The sequence below is a fragment of the Anastrepha ludens genome, chromosome 5 (assembly GCF_028408465.1).
Source record: "Anastrepha ludens isolate Willacy chromosome 5, idAnaLude1.1, whole genome shotgun sequence".
NCBI classification, from domain to species: domain Eukaryota; kingdom Metazoa; phylum Arthropoda; class Insecta; order Diptera; family Tephritidae; genus Anastrepha; species Anastrepha ludens.
The window spans coordinates 46078874-46094319 of record NC_071501.1 but is presented as its reverse complement, the minus strand read 5'-3'; the positions used below and the strand labels follow the sequence as shown (position 1 = coordinate 46094319).

The following is a 15446-nucleotide window of genomic DNA, read 5'->3' as shown; positions in this document are numbered from 1 at the left end:
GATTTTGTATTATAAAAATTCATCAATTTGTTAACTCACTGCCACAAATGCCAGATTGCTTTTTATGCAGCTAATAAAAAATAATCAAATGAATAGAGATAATTTAGAAAATTGTCATCACAGACAAGTGCCACATTTCTATTTTCGATACTCAACGGCTAACCATTTTTGGTATGTAATTGAGCAATTATTTTTAATTATAAAAATAAAGTAAAAGTCACACTGTCCTCACTTCAATGCCTTTTATTTGCCATTACCTCTTCGAATACTTTTTGCTTGATTTTTTCAATTTTATTATTTCAACATTTTTATGGCCGTTAACTGTATGAGTTGTACGCTGGCCAAATTTGTGCGCCGAATAGTTAAATTCTTCTTCAAATTTGGTACAACCAGCATTCTCATTCACATTTGTATTCCTTGGCTGTTTTGGCTGTGTAAGCCGTAAAAGACAATACGCAGCAACAATTACGCCTGCCAAAAAGGTAGCAGTCGAATAAAAAAAAAACGATATGTTACATACATACATATGCATATAGTATGTCGGTAAGAGACCCAAAAAGTCTCGAAAAGGCACGCATATGTGCGAGTTTATGCAAACGTATATGTGTATGTATGTATGTCGAGTTTGTAGGCACGGTATTTAGGTCACAAACGCAAACTTCTAACATTTTTGGCACAAATTTCGACATAAATATGTACGTATGCACATCTTGGACATTTGCCGCACAATTGTAGTCAATTGCACATGCATGCACACTATATATGTATGTATGTACATACGTAGAACATCCATCTAGTGCAAAATACTAAAAATACTCTTACAGATTTTGAAGATGGATGCGGTGAGCAGAGCTTTTAATTATGAGTATCACGGAAGCTGGCGCCAGAATATTGTTTCAATAAAATAATGTTGCCAAATAAATCTAAAATGAAATGTGGGCACATATGGCTCATTTGCTACAAGAGTGCCATAATTAAAAAAATAAAAAAATTCCAGAAAAATGTTTTAGAGTTTTAAATTTACTTTGTCTCCCGAAGTAAAGTAAACGCACATTTTTATCTCATGAGATATTGTGAATAGATATCGTCGTGCATTTTTTAAACGGCATATTCTTTTTTTTTACGTGATAACGTCTTATACTTCGATGTAGCCGGCTGCACACACCAAAAAATGCGTCGTTATCTTGCTCATGCGTCGTTACCATGCTTGAACTGCATATTACGTTTTATTATGTTATATCATGTTATGTTATGCTATGTTAGTTATGTCATGTCATGTCATGTCATGTTATGTTATGTTATGTTATGTTATGTTATGTTATGTTATGCAATGTTATGTTATGTTATGTTATGTTATGTTATGTTGTTATGTTGTTATGTTTTGTTATGTTATGTTATGTTATGTTATGTTATGTTATGTTATGTTATGTTTTGTTTTGCTATGTTATGTTATGTTATGTTATGTTATGTTATGTTATGTTATGTTATGTTATGTTATGTTATGTTTTGTTGTGTTTTGTTATATTTTGGTTTGTGCAATTTCGCGCAATTTTCAAACAAAAAGAACAAATGTATATGTAAAGATGCATACAAATGACATCAAATGCCCGAGTCTATTCTCTACGATATGATATGATAAGAAAAGTAGGAAATGAAAGGGAGTGTTTCGAGTGTAAAGTGTCTTGAAAAAGGCAAATCGATGATGGTGCCTCTTAGTGTTGTTGACTTATTAACGTCTGATGCACAATCGAAATTGAAGATATCTTTCATGAATTTGATAAATGTTTCGTCATTTTTCACGTTTGTGTAAGTGTAACTTCATCAATTCCATTGCAATTCCATTTACATCCTCCTCTATATCCATACAAAATATCTATCAAACAAATAAAATTAAAGTTTTCTTTTGAAAAATGCAACCATTCCATCAGTATTTTCTTATCACGTTAAACTATCTTCAGTAAACCGACCTTACAGACAACCTCTTTTTTTTTGGTGATTATGACACTCACGCTGCCAAAAAGCATAAGTAATCATCGGTCAACAAGTCCCGGGCCTGGCCTCTAGATGACGCCACGAACACCATATCGATTTTTTTATTTAATAGTGCTAACCTTTAAAGGTATACGGTAAAAATTTCAAGACATTCGGTTTATTATTTACCAAGTTACAGTGCTTTAAGTGACGCTACTTTTGCTATTTTTAAAAACAAGGAATTCAAAGGAAGGAATTCTTATGAAAAACAAAGTACCGTTGAAGCAAAGCAATGACTCGACTGACTTTAAATGTGGCCGTACAGACACCGATAATGCTGAACGTCCTGGTCGCCCAAATGAGGCAGTTACTCCAAAAAATATTGAAAAAACCCTCAAAATCGTCATGAGCAATCGCATAGTGAAGTTGCAAGAGATTGCTGACATCCTGAAGATATCAAAAGATAGTGCATTCACAGTTTTGCACGAGCATTTGGGTATGAAAAAGCTGTTGGTGAAATGGATGCCGCGTTTGCTCACGCCGGAATAAAACCAACCACGAATTGACGATTCAAATCGCTGTTTGTAAATTGCTAAGCGGGATATGTCTGAGTTTTTTCGTCGATATGCGACAATGGATGAAACATGGATGCACCACTACACACCAGAATCGAAACGGCAGTCATCTGAGAGGGCTGGACCCGGTGAAAGCCGTCCAAAGCGACCAAAGACGCAACAATCAGCTGGAAAGGTTATGGCGTCGGTATTTTGGAATACCATGCGAATTTTCATTAATTATTTGGAAGAAGGCGAAAAACACTTAATTCTGATTATTACTGTGAATTATTTTAACGATTGAAGGAGATAATCGCAGAAAAACGGCCCCATATGAAGAAGAAGAGAATCCTCTTTTACCAAGACAGTGCACCGTGTAACAAATCGATGAAAACTATGGTCAAATTGAATGAATTACGTTTCGAATTGCTTCCCCACTCACTGTATAGTCCAGATCTGTTACACCGCATTTTTTCGAACTTCGAACAGATCTCTCTATCCGCAAACTAGAGTTTGAGGGTCGTGCTAGGGCAATATTTCCAAATAGAAAGGACAGTTGTTAAAGGCGAACTGCAAAAATTATTTCTCAGGAAAGCGCTGAAAAGATGGAGCTCCATTTCTTCATGTGCTATTTCGAAAACCCTTTGGCGCCAATACAATATATGGAGGACTCAAAAAGTTCTTTAGACTCCTCGCCATTCAATTTCCAAACTTGTAGCTGTGTTTACCGGTCACTGGACGATTGGCACTCACGCGGAAAAGCTAGGGTTACCATTTAAGCCCCATTGCAGAAGCAGTGGGAAGACCTTTAAGAGAAGGAGACTGTAGAGCACTTTCTCTGTAAATGTTCGGGTTTGGCAGCTAGATGAGTAAGGCCACTGGGCGCTCCTTTCTGGGGCAGAGCGCCAACCTAAATCCAATCAATATCCTCCATTATATCAACAGCTCTGACTGACTGCAGATATCTGCCTGTCGGAGGTCTCATAATGGTATCAAACAGCGCTTTAGTGCTACTTGAGGAGTGCCAGACTGGCACTTCAACCATTTTACCTACCTACGTTTACCTTCTATTGTTAATTCTTTAATTCCTTTAATATTTTGTAGTTAATTCTGTTCGCAAGCTTACCTGCAAGAAAAAAAGCAGAACAAATTATTAAAAATGGTCTAGTTTTAAATTTTAAGTGAATAGTTGGAAACTAATTAAAATTGTAATTATTCTAATAAAAGGATTCACATGAAAAATATAACGACGCTTTGCCGATTTAACCTCATACATCAAAATATTGTACACATCGAACGAAAACATTGATAATTCAATATTCCCAAAAATATAAAAAAAACACCAGTCTAACGGTTAGACGCGATAGAAGTGAAACCTTCCGTAAAACAAACTGAGAGAGAATGAGACGAAAGCAGCATTAGGAGCGGGGTAATTATAGGATCATTATAATATTGCTATAAAGTTCATATTTTATTTTCTTCATTTTATTATTATTCATCCTCAATGTTTTCAATTTCAACAAATGATACGAGTAGCTTATGATAGCTAAAATATGATACAAATGCTTTGGTTTCGATGTTGTCAACATGTCTTTGAAATACCGCGTCAATGGTTGTTTTTGATCGTGTTGTCGATTCAGTGCGATTGTTACACATTTTTAAATTGAATGTTGTATTGAGAACGTCAATTAAAGGAACCGCTGTGTCCAATGCAAAATTTACGTTAAAATCGCCACTTAAAATCATTGGAACTTTATTGTAATCTTTTCTAAGTATCCGCGATACTTCTGGTGTATACTTTATTAAATTTTCGTGAATGAATTCCGTGATGCTATTTATTGATTTTTTTTTCTGTCGATATTCACGACACTTTTCTGCATTATTTTTCGGCATAATTCCGGTAAATATTTAAAAATGAAAATATTTACGAATATAAAAATACACACGCGGTTGCTATTATGAGCGTCCCCAGCAAAACCTGCGTGACCGAAACTCTAACACAATTACATTTTTTTGAATGTTACAAACACATATGCACGCAGGTTTTGCTGGGGCGTGACCGAAACTCTAACACAATTACACATATGCACTCGTATTTGTTTGAAAATCGACTTTTTTTTTTGGTTCTCCGTCACCTTTGGAAAATGTGTAAACAGTAAGCAAACTTTATTCATATATTTTTCCTCATTTTTGCATCAGTAAAATTAAACAAACGCCGTAGCCGAATGGGTTGGTGCGTGACTACTATTCAGAATTCACAGAGAGAACGTCAGTTCGAATCTCGGTGAAAACACCAAAATTAAGGAAAACTATTTTTCTAATAGCGCTCACCCCTCAGCAGGCAATGGCAAACCTCCGAGTGTATTTCTGCCACGAAAAAAAGCTCCTCATAAACATATCATAAAATAAAAAAATAAAATAACTGTATAAAAAAAAGTTTTTTCTTGTGATTCGAACCAAGGATTTTGGATCGGAAGCTCACATTGCTAGCCGCTCGGCTATCGCGCCATGCTGTCGGCGCTGGCCTAAAAGTTATTTAGTTCGTCGCTACGTGTATATGTAATATTCGTAGCCAAGAGTGTCGCTTTTCTCGTTTCACTTTTTCTCAAATCACTCCCAACGATTCTAAAGAAGTTTTCACTTCAAAAAGTTCAATTCGCTGAAGGAAAAGGTAGCCCAACAAAGTTGGACACAGTCTTGTGCAATCTGCGCTAATTTAAGAGGAATCAGTATTTATGATATTGCATATAAATACGATCTATCGATCATTATACTACAAAGGCTAATCTGCCGTCAGTCAGATATGCTCTATTAGTCAAATAAAGGAGTGGAAAGAGGATCAACGCCTGGATGTGAATAAAGTGTGAATGAAAGCACATTCGATAGCACAGAAAGCAAGCATATTTGATGATTTCTTCTTACAACTTATAAGCTCCGTCAGAAGTGAAATTAATGCATTGCCGCTTCACACCAAATAATGTTGAAGTTGGTCGTTTCTGCAACCAATCCTTGGAGACTCCAATACACCTTCTCCTTGAATGCGGCGCTATAGCGCAGACAATGTTGAAACATCTCGGCCAATTGCTGTTAGAAGAAAGGCATTTGCACGCAGTCCAACCCAGCTCTATCTTAAGTTTAATAAGGGGTAATGGGCTTGGATGAGGTACTATGATGAGCCGAGAGCACAAAAGACCATGAGGTCAAAGCGCTTTTGATAGATAGATAGGTTTGATTTGAGGTTTGCACCTCCTCTAGCTATAGGATAACGATTCGAAATATCTTTCATCGCCAAACCAATCAAAGATCATAATAATTTTGAAGCAGTAACAGAAGATGTGTAAAGAATTAGATTCAATTTTGAACCATTTAGTTTTTTGTATGATCCAATTTCATATCCGAGTTTCGTTAGAGGAACGAGTTGGGGTTAGAGATTCTTGGCTTTATACGTTTCTTAATAGTACAGAATCTAACAGAAATCTGCCGTAGGATTACTTTTTACGAAATTTGCAAACAAATCGACTTAGTCAAGTGAATTGAAATTCAGTATTTCCAGTACCCGGGGCATGTTTTGCATACGGATACATGCCCTGAACCCTGAATATGAAGCAATACACTTTGATTGAATTTGGCGTTCACCATAGCCGAATAGGTTGGATCCCAACTACCATTCGGAAGTGCACAGGTTCGAAACCACGCTCTCTAATAGCGTTCGTCTCTCAGCAGACAATGGCAAACATCCGGTGCAGAAAAACCTATGCAATCGAGAAGCTCCTCATAACAAACTGCCGATCGGAGGTGGCATAAAAGTGTAGATGCCTGCACTTGGGGGAAAAATAGCAAGACCCACACCACAAATAAGTGAAGGAGCTCGACCAAACACCCAACAAAGCGTGTAAGCGCCAATTATTACTTTTATTTTTAAACGTTAATAAGTTGGGCTTCGCTTGATGTGTATGCAAGGCACGGCTGTTCAATAACGAGTCTGGCCTGTAAATAATTTTGTTTTCATACACACATTTTACTTGCTATCCTTCAATATAAACCCCCCTATTGTCCCTACAAAATGCGAATTTTCTATTGTTCAAAGGCGTGCTGAAAGAGTTCTTCTATCTGAGCCGCTTTCTCTTTCGCAGCTTCGACGAGTCCGACTAATAAAGTGGATAAACCAACACTGGGAATGTTTTTTTAACTAGAAAGCTTTTGAAAAATAAAGTGGAATAAGACGGCGCATTGTTCTGTTGTAGAACCCAAGACTTGTCAATCAGTGCTCAAAAACTTGCAATTTTTTGCTGCTGCTTAAACCTGTGCTTCCCAGAATTTATCGGTAGCGGCCGAAGGAAAAGCAAAAAACGATCCTTGAAAGTTTACGAATTACTTCGACAGTCGTCAATCGGCAGTTTTACGTTTGACTGACTGCAACTTTTGGCGAATTATGAATTTGAAGCAGCAGCATCTTTTCTTGCCCCTCTTCGGCAAATATGTAATATAACTGCAGTTGCTGTTGATAGTTTTATGGTAAATTCTTCTGATTTATATTCGGTTATTTCACTGTTCGTTCTACATTGCTTGAAGCAGCAGAAGTAGCCAAAAATGTGCGAAGTTGTTAAACGCTCCTAAAAACTGCCGAAGTTGTCCATCAGTCTTTCAGTGATCGTTCATTGCTTTTGCTTCGACTACGGCTGATAAATTCTCAGAAGCATAACTTTAAGGAACATATACGACTTATGGGTTGACTATGTTGCTGTGCAGCTTTTCTTCTGGAATTCGTGAGGTTTTTACCTTATTTTTTCACAAAGTTCGGGAAGAACGTGAAGATCGTAATGTTAGCTAATATTTTGGCCCATAGCAGCCAAGTGAAAGTGTCATATCGAACCAGGTTACCAATTTTTTCGATATTACCATCCGTTTTTGACGTGGAGGCACGACAAGGGCATGAACCATCTGCAGCCTCTTCTCGGCTATCTTAAAAGCGCTTAAACTACTCAACAACATGTACACGCGATAAGCATACATTGACATACACTTTTTCACTGAATTATAAGTTTTAGTAGTGATTTTCGCCGGTTTCATTGAAATTTCAAAACAATTGGTTTTTTAGTGTTACATTTAACACTTAATCCGAATGAAGGTTATGGCTGTACTGAATTGTTTACCGAATCAAGAGGTGTTGCATTAAAAAATAAACCAAGAGAGCTTCAGGCTAAACAGCTGGCGATCGCTGGCATTTGGCGAATGCAAACTGCTTCTTTAGCAATGTAAGTCTCATTATCAAAAGCCACACCTCGTACTAATCATTAGCAGAGAACGTCTTAATAAAGAAACTGCAAATCACGACACGTTTCAGCACCAAAACTCGTGAAAATAATACTGAGGCTGCTAAAACAAAAAGTGGTTCAAATAGGAATGAAATAGAAAACAAATTCGTTTTTGGTGTCGTGAATGTCATTCCCAATTTTTGATGGTGGAATGGGGCGAGAGTGCAGTTTCTCTGATTACAGATTTTCGAATGCCTAGCTAGCATGAGAAAGAGTTGGTGAAAAGAGTTCCAATATTATGGTTAAAGAGAGCAAAAATGAATCCAAGTGGTCCAAAAAAGGGGTCCAGAAATACTTCCATGAGGCATACCAGATGTGGCATCAAAGACGTATGATTTATTATTTTAAGCTTTTAAAAAGGAAATTGCGTTGCTGGGATAAGATCACAGCCACTTTAGAAACATTGAATGGAATCCCAAGCATTCAAGCTTAGGCTAGAGAATGTTATGTGGCGCTGTATTCTCGAAAGCGAAATCTGTAAAAATGGTGATTACCTGATGTCCACTCTTAAACTCGGAGATGTAATAACCAGCGAAATCTTTCAAGTTGGTAACTGAGGAGCAACCAAAGACAAAACCGTGTTGATTTGATTAAAATATTTCTTAAATTAAAAAAGAGGTTGTCTGTAAAGTCGGTTTACTGACGATAGTTTAACGTGATAACGTCATAAAAAAATACTGATTGAATGGTTGCATTTTTCAAAAGAAAATTTTAATTTTATTTGTTTGATAGATATTTTGTATGGATATAGAGAATGAGGTAACATTAACATAACATAATATACTTTAACATAACATAACATAACATAACACAACATAACATAACATAACATAACATAACATAACATAACATAACATAACATAACATAACATAACATAACATAACATAACATAACATAACATAACATAACATAACATAACATAACATAACATAACATAACATAACATAACATAACATAACATAACATAACATAACATAACATAACATAACATAACATAACATAACATAACATAACATAACATAACATAACATAACATAACATAACACAACATAACATAACATAACATAACATAACATAACATAACATAACATATCATAACATCACATAACATAACATAACATAACATAACATAACATAACATAACATAACATAACATAACATAACATAACATAACATAACATAACATAACATAACATAACATAACATAACATGCTGTTCAAGCAAGGTAACAACGCATGAGCAAGATAACGACGCATTTTTTGGTGCGTGCATCCGGCTACATAGAATTATTAGACGTTATCACGTCAAAAAATAATAATAACACTAAAACAACAGGTATTATTAACAAACTTGGTTTTATTTTAAATTCTTCAAGTAAATCAAATTAATAATAATCAATAGGAAGGCATATGCAAATACAAATACGTGAATTTATATATGTACATATGCGCATATACATACATATATACGCTCACTTAAGTAGGAGAGAGCAAGATGTCGAACGTTGCCTTTCGTTTGCATTGTTTGCTTTGTCGTTCGTTCCGCGCTTTCGCTTGCAGCTCATTCAAGGTAACGACACATTTTTTCGTGCTTGCAGCCGGCTAAATCGAATTATAAGACGTTATCACGTCGAAAGAAATATTTTGAAAAGGTAGCTAATTTAGATATTGGGCGATGATTTCCAACATCACTTTTGTTACCAAATGCAAAAGTCGCTGCAATTCAACCCACATTCCAAAGTTAAAAAAAACCCCAGAGTAGAGGCAAATATTGATGAGCCAGGAGGAAGGTTTAACAAGTAATAAACTACTTTTCAGCGGCAAAAAATTAGATTTGAAAAATCACGAAAAAATATTTACTGTGTCAGACAAGCCAGCAGACAATTTATCACAAAGTCGTACAGGTTGGGATATTTAAAATCTCTTCCGGGGCCGAATATATTTCCACTTACGAGCATTATTTATTTTTTTCTTAGTGAGTTAAAAAAGGTATCTCTCTCAGAAGATGGAATTAACTTGTAAAAATTTACGACCAACGATTTGTTACCATTTTCGACGTGCACTATCGAGGCTGGAGTGCATTGAACAACTAACTTCGACTTTTGGCGTTGAAGTCCCACACTTAGCCGCTGAAAAAAGCTGCAACAACGAGTTCCAACGTGACCATCGATACTTGCATTATGAATTCCGTGAAGTTCATCCAAAAACGGGTGTTATGCCAGAAACAATCGACCCTGTGCATTAGCTGTAAACACAAGATCGTCATGTGACATATCACGAGATAGAGACATCCATTTGTGCGACCAACATACATTCAATCTTGCATTAACATTTGGTCGTCAAGAAGATTGGTTCTCGTTGAATACCGCATAATTTGGCAATTACTTAAAAAAGGATTCATTTCGCGGTGTCCGCCGTATCATCCTTCACCAAGACAAAAGATCGAATTAATGGGTCACCTTCGAACCAGCATAACACCGACAACAATGTCACCCAACGTAGGATCAGTCTTGCCAACAAGTGCTACTTTGGACTAAGTAGGCAACTGAGCAGCAAAGTCCTCTCTCGACGAACAAAACTAACACTCTACAAGACTCCCATCATGCCCGTCCTAACGTATGGCACAGAAGCTTGGACGATGACAACATCCGATGAAGCGACGCTTGGAGTGTTCGAGAGAAAGATTCTGCGTAAGATTTTTGGCAACGGCGAATATCGCAGGCGATGGAACCATGAGCTGTAGGAGCTTTACGACGACATACCATAGACATAGCGCAGCGAATAAAGATCCAGCGGCTACGTTGGCTGGGTCATGTCGTCCGAATGGATACAAACGCTCCGGCTCTGAAAGTATTCGATGCGGTACCAGCTGGTGGTAGCAGAGGAGGAGGAAGGCCTCCTCTGCGTTGGAAAGATCAGGTGGAGAAGGACTTGGCTTCACTTGGTGTGTCCAACTGGCGCCGGTTAGCATGAGAAAGAAACGACTGGCGCGCTTTGTTAAACTCGGCCAAAATCGCGCAAGCGGTTATTGCGCCAATTAAGAAGAAGTAGAAACTCGAAGTTATCAGAACAAAGCTCCTATCATTTCTATTTCAGCTCAGTCTGGTTTATTTTGGACTTCATCTTGAATAAACAAAAACCCTACTGAAAGGGTTAATTAAAGAAATGTGACTCAGGTGTGCAAAAACTATGTCTGGCTATGTGCAAAAACTCCATTGGATGTGAGCATGAGAACCTATACAAACAACCGTTACACATTTACACCTACACCTAGACCAGCCGCACAATCAGCTGGCAAGAATGTCGGCGCTGGTGTTGAACGAGCCGGCGCAGTTACCAAAACTTGATTCTAATTAGATATCGTACAAAATTCAAAATTACAAGCCACAACACTTCTATTTGTTTACGTTTTATGGACGCTACCAATTCTGAATGTATTTTTTCCTTAACAAGCACAGCAACACGTGTACAGCGCCATTACTAAAGAGAAGCGCCGAGGAAAATCAAATAAAAAAACCAAAAACAAAAATTAATAAAACATTTAAAAGCAAATCAAGATATATTGAAAAAAAAAATTTACGAAATTCGTCAAGCCGCTCCAAATTTGACTTTACTATTGTTACAGTTTTAGTTCTGTTTATTTGTTCTTTTTTTGTTGTATTAATAAAGACGATAACAATGAAAAACAGAGCAAAAGCAACAAAATACCACAGTTAAATTGAGAAAAAATTAATACAAAAAAAAAAAAAGAAAAATAAACAAAGCGAATTCATATGAATACAAATAAGAAAAGGAATATACCGAAATAAGCTTTTTTTAACGGAAACTCGTTTACTATGCGCAGCGCACAAGGTAGTCAAAATCAAAAGCAACACCAACACCAACACCGACAAAAACACCTACACTTTGCGTCTGGTAATGTAATAAATACAACAACAACAAATACGAGAAGCATAATTCCAAGTATAATAATGAATTCAACACTATCGCACAGCATCACAGAACCCTGCAGGAAAAACTTCAACTCTAGCAACAAATCAAACTTAATAGCACGCACTACTGCCATTTCCACCCGGTATGCCTGTCATGCTTGGAGCAGGCGGATAGCACTGAGCACTTTCTCTGTGAGTGTCCTGCCTTTGCTAGAGCGCGACTACGAGTATTGGGTTCCGATGTCATGAGAATGAGTAATATTCGTTCTCTAAAACTGGAGGATATTTACAGATTTGCCAAAGAATCTGGAAAATTCTCATAGGACTAACTATCTCTATCTCTGTCTCTATTCTTTCCTATCTCTATCTCTGATACTTTTCTCCCTCCTTGACTATCTACCCCCTTTCCAGAGCTTTAAATACAATGGGCTCTTTAGCCTGAGTGTTTTAGGAGCCACCAAATCTCCTGGTGCTCCTTGGCTTGACCTTTTCAAATTTAAATTTCTCTGAAACTTCTGTGAAAAATGTGGTTTTTCTTAGGCTATTACGTAACAATCGACAGTGGAGAGCAAAATCGGCTGCTAAGTGCTGCAAAATTTAACTGTTTTGAGAAAACATATGGACGGGTTTGCTTCCAACTGTGCATATTTTTTTTACTTACTCACTTATTCCAATCAACTAAGTTATTGTACTAGGTGCGCAACTAAGTTCTCGCTGTTTTTTGATGAAAATACAACTTTATTCTGAAAAAATGGTTACAAGTGAACCATTCAAAGTATTGCCCTTCGCTGGCTACTACTTTCTCCCATCTTTCTGGTAGATCTCGTATACCGTCGTGGTAAAACTGTTCATCTTTTTAGACTAACCACGGATCAAGCCATTTTTTGATGTATTAATTTGAATGGAACTGCAGGTCAGCTAGACCATGTGACATCGATCGATCGGAGGTGATAATCGGACGGTGGAATATCTGGAGAATATGGCGGGTGGGGTTACATTTCCCATTTCACAGTTTTAACGGGTTTCGCAATGTTCAGCCGAGCTTTGTCATGCTGTAGAATCACTTTTTCATGCCTCTCCGCGTATTGCGGCCGCTTCTCGCGAAGTGCTCGGCTCAATCGCATCAATTGAAGTCGATACTGATCCCCAGTGATGGTTTCGCTTGGTTTTAACAATTCATAATAATAACTTTAGCTTGGTCCCACCAAATACATAGCATAACCTTCGCAGCGTGAATATTCGGCCGAGGCGACGACGTAGAAGCCGACGTAGACCGGGCAGTACCTAAGACTTTCTTTTATTTGGATTGCTGTAATGAATCCATTTTTCATCACCCGTCACGATGCGGGCAGTTGTTCACAGGCGAAAAAACGACGTTCCACATCCCCTGGTTTTAACTCATAAGGAACCCAAGTTCCCTGTTTCTGAATCATTCGCAAAGCATGCGATCGCTTGGAAATGGATTGGCGGGTAACTTCGAATACTGAAGCAAGCTCTTCTTACATTTGACACGGATCCTCATAGAGCAATGCCTCCAAATCAGCGTCTACGAAGGTTTTTGGCCTTCCTTCACGCGGACGGTTGTCAACATTAAAATCACCGTCTTTGAAGCGACGGAACCAATCTTGGTACGTTGTTTCACTTAAAGCAGCATCTCCATAAACTTTTTGTAGCTCTCGATGCGCTTCAGTCGCCGTTTTTTTGGAATGAAAGAGGAAAATCAACACTTCCCGCAAATGACGATTATTCAGCACAAAATCAGACATTTTCACAAACCCAAAAGTATATGAAACCAAAACAAAATCACTAATGTGTCAAAGCAATTTGTTTACCATATGTCTAAGCTTGGTTTATGACGTTTAGGTTATGTTAGAATCGACTAGCACACACTGCTGGCGGCATCTATTGACAAACAGCGATAACTTAGTTGCGCACCTAATATTTCTGTGAAATATTTGTTATACATACTTACGAGTTGAGTCAAAAAGAGTCTTTTGTAAAACAAAAACCCACCATCCGTGCCTTGGAGCAACTTTCCTCAAAACTCAACAATTACAACATTTGGACACTTAATTTGACAAGTCAGGTCGCCTTCATATTCAGCATTTTATGACATATTATATTATCATGCCATTTAGCTAAGCTAACAAATTGTAGAGATCTCTTTTCAAGATCAGTATTCATTATAAATTTCAATCTGTGATGCTTAGCCTTATACTTAGTGTTCAGTGTCGAGGCCCATTCTGTCCTGAATAAACAAAAGTTTCGCATTTCGTGCGATGATAATCCACACGTCTAAAATCTTGTTCATCCACACATAATCCACATCTAAAATCCTATTCTTTGGGGTTTGTAAATATATGGTGGCGCAAAATAAATCATCCTGTCGGAAGATTTATAATTTTTGCAAACGGAGTGGTACATTAATCATATTTGACACTTGTGAAATAAACAGCTGCGGTATACAAACTGACCAGCACTGGAGCGCGTGAAGGTCAATTTAAAAATGTCCAATACTCAAAATCATTTTTGTTTTTATTTAGTAAAAAAGTTATTTAAAAACAAAATTGGATGATTAATTTTGCGCCACTATCGCGATATATTGTACTTCTTCGAGCAAAGTAAAGATGCACATCACTCAAAATCATTTTTGTGCACTTAGTTAAAAAATGTATCAAACTCGAAATTGGATGATTAGTTTTGCGCCAGCATATATTGTTCTTCTTTGAGTTGTCACCGCTTTTGGAGGTCGTTATAGAGTTATGCTCAATTTTTTTTTTATTTGTTTCATTTGTTATTTCTTAATCTTAAAATTGCGTTAAAATTGTCTGAAAGGCAATGGGTCTTAGATATCATCCAATTTAGCGGCCATATACTATTTTTTGGGACTAACTGAAGCCAGTGTTTTACTCGAATAAGCCAACACTTGTGGTCCAAAATTTATGACTGGTTGACATACCACAGACGCTCTCGTAGTGTTCATATACCCAAGTTTTTGTTAGATAATATGGGGTTTTCCAATAACAGGTGTTATTTTCAATGTGATTGCGCTATCGAGAGATGATTAACGATGTTTTATGGCCGCAATTGGATGGTATTGATCTGGACAATGTTTATTTTCAACAAGACGGCGCTACGTGCCATACAAGCAACGAAACCTATGATATTTTACGGGAAAAGCTTCCGGACCGTGTTTTCTCTTGAAGAGATGATCACAATTGGCCACCGAGATCTTGTGATTTAACTCCTTGTGACTTTTCTCTTTGGTTCCACGTGAAAGAGAAGATCTACGCCCCATAGCCCAGGGTCGATTTAAGACGTCAAAGATGGTATTCGTCAAGCTATCGAGGACATAGGGCAGCCACTTTGCAATTCGGTTATGGAAAATTTCATGAAAAGGATATTGTCCTGTAAGCGTAGTCGTGGTGGTCATTTGCCTGATGTTATTTTCCACTATTAACGGCACTATTTATAATGAAATAAACATCGATCGTTTATATTAAAAAGTGGCACTTTTCTTTGAATATCAAATTAACACCTCTTATTGGAAAACCCTTTATTAATCCCCCAGAACTGATGAATCTTAGAAAAAAGTCTCGACTACCTAAGAGTTGCTTTTTTCATTTAGACAAAAAACTCATTATTTTAAGACAACTTCAGCAAAAGTTCAAAAC

The 15446-nt window shown here is 37.1% G+C and overlaps 1 long non-coding RNA gene across 1 annotated transcript in view; it reads right to left on the bottom strand.

Annotated features, from left to right (window-relative positions):
- Positions 1-3529: 3529 nt before the first annotated feature.
- Positions 3530-15446, bottom strand: part of LOC128863058 (uncharacterized) — a 61430-nt gene continuing 49513 nt past the window's right edge. The window contains exon 3 of the long non-coding RNA XR_008454571.1: positions 3530-3651. This is a non-coding gene — a long non-coding RNA (uncharacterized LOC128863058). The remainder of the gene's footprint in view (positions 3652-15446) is intronic.